This window comes from Camelina sativa, chromosome 5 (assembly GCF_000633955.1).
Source record: "Camelina sativa cultivar DH55 chromosome 5, Cs, whole genome shotgun sequence".
In the NCBI taxonomy this organism is placed as follows: domain Eukaryota; kingdom Viridiplantae; phylum Streptophyta; class Magnoliopsida; order Brassicales; family Brassicaceae; genus Camelina; species Camelina sativa.
Window position 1 is genome coordinate 26,133,712 of NC_025689.1, and position 2,707 is coordinate 26,136,418.

The window sequence follows — 2,707 nt, forward strand, 5'->3', positions numbered from 1 at the left end:
ATTCCAACCATACGTGAGGGGAGAAAAGATTTAGCTGTCACAAAGTATTCTAGCTTGTCGTGTCAACAATAATAGTATTGTCAAAACTCCAAATCCCCTAATCTATTTTTGAACTATTTCTTGTGTAAGAAGTTAGAAAGTGCGATAACTGGTTCGAACTATATTTCTGGATTAATGATATATACAGATGACTTTTGCATGACAAGCTAATATTGTGACGGCTAGGCTTTATTTTCTTGGTGATTTCAATAGCCTCTCTAAACCTTTGATCTAGCGGGTAAAAAGTCTATTTCAACATTTACACTTTTCGTTGTACTTATTGTTGGGATAAGCTTTTTATACCCTAACTTTGATATTGTGCTGATTTTAACTGAGATTTAGTGATCAAGCCTTACTTGCTTAGGTTTGGCCAAAATTCTCTTCGGAAAGAATCTGAAATTCAAAATTTTAAACATATGAAATCAATGAACTTTGATTGATGACCAGTTTGTGGATATGGTAAAATATAACTGTGAGATCAGAACGATGGAGGATGATCTAGGAACTTATTGATTGTAATTTTTATGATTTTTGGTATGCTAGGTTGTTAGTTAGAATTTTCGCTTAAGTTATTTGGTTATTGATACTTTGATTTATGACAATTGATGCACTAGTTAGTTTATGTAGCCGTTTTGGGTTGATAGCCTGTTTAATTTGGGAATTGATTAGTAATTATGTTGTTATTAATTAATGAATTAAAAAAACAAGTCTGTTAATTTTAGTTTGGTTTTAGAGCTCTTACGGTTCTAGGACGGATTAAATTGATCATTTTAGTGTAAAAACGAAGATGCAGCCAATATTGAAAAGAACCTCTTTTCTTATTAAGAATTACTTAAACAATCTTACAATATATGTTTAATCAGATTTACACACAGTCAACACGACTTATCACTAACCAATTCTTAATCTAACCAAAACTTGTTAAGAACCCTAAAAGTTTATTCGCTTGGCTCCTACTTATTCTATGCGGCTCAAGAAAAACCTTAAGCCTCAATACAAATATATATAGATAGCTAACATAACACGTCGGCTAACATACTTTCCTAATTTAAGATAACCCCAAATCTTCTTTTTATTTGATCCGATGATATCTTGCTAAACAATAAAGGAAACTCCAATATTCCAAATTGCCAAATATAATTCGCCACATCATTATAATTCCACGTTCGTTACTTCATGCGCACAGCTTCTCCCAGTGTCTTACAGACTAGCCTTGTTCCACCAAAAGTCTTCATGCTTCATTCTCCCCCTTTTTATCTGAATGTGTCAACTCAAGCTTCATTCTTTCAATCTCCTTAGCCACATTCAGCTACAACATCACCAATATGCATACTCTCCCCCAGCGTGAGTGCACATTCTGATAAAAACAAGGATGAAGACATATAAGCAGGAAGACACAACAAGCTTCCTATCATGCTTTGTACCAAAAATAATCCTCAAGAGCTGTTATGATATTCTTATGACCTTGCAACTGTTTAGATACAACTAAGACTCCTGACGATTCATCTTTCCTTTCATTACTAATGGATCTGGTTGATTCAATTGTGATTTTTTCTTGTACTAGGGGTTCTGCAACAGGCTCTTGTAGAACCTGAGGTTCAACTCCAACATCTTCTTCAGTGATTATCTTCGAGAGATTGCAGCATAGGTTGATTTCCTCATACTCTTTGCAACCTTGATCATACTTTGTCTCATCATTCTCGAAATTTTTATTGTACAAATCCTTTTTAGCCACCCAGACTCTAGAAAAATGAAAGGGATCAATAAAACACTTTCTTGCCATCCAAAGCTCCTTGATCTTGTTCTTAAACTTGTAACAGAAAGATCTCACATGACCACTTTTACCACAATGAAAGAATTCATAAACCCTTCGTCCTCGCTTGGATTTAGTCCAACCTTTTCGCTCACGAAAAGATATATGTTGATGTCGTGTGTTCTGGGTTGGTGCTACAGGGGCTTCCTGTTGAACCACTTTTCCCAGAATACTTGACTCAGTTTCATGGGTTGAATTACTCTTAACAAAGCTCACTGATTTATCACGAGACAACATCTCAACCGTCCCCTCATTGTGATAACCCAGACCTAGATGTTGGGATCCCACAATTCCCATTGACAAGATCTCATCTAACTTCTTCCCACCATTGTTCAACATCCTGATTTTTTTATGATTCTCGTTCAGCTCCCTTTCAAGGCTTGTTGATCTTTCCTTCTCCAAACCATAGAGTTCTTGAAGATTTCTTAGTTTTCTCTCAAGCAACTCCTTTTCAGCAAGGAGTAGTTCCTCACCAATCAATTCTCCAGGCTTCTTTTCTTCCAGCATATTAACTTTGGCTTCCAATTTTAGTTTTTCCTTGACAAGTAACAGCTTTTCATTACACAACTGAACCCAATTTTCATAGAGTACACAATAGCTCTCTTTTGAAATTGACTCTTCATCATCATCATCTGAGCTCTCATCAAGTACATCATCACTTTTAGCACTGTATGCAAAAAGATTCAACATTCTTCCTTCTTCTTCATCCCCATCACTCTCTGATTCTGAATCACTAAAGCTAACATATGCCTTATTATTTCCTTTCACCATGTTTGGGCATTCAGATTTTAATTGTCCAATCCCTTTACATTCAAAGCACTTCATCTCCTTGCGCTTAACCATTGGACACTCAGG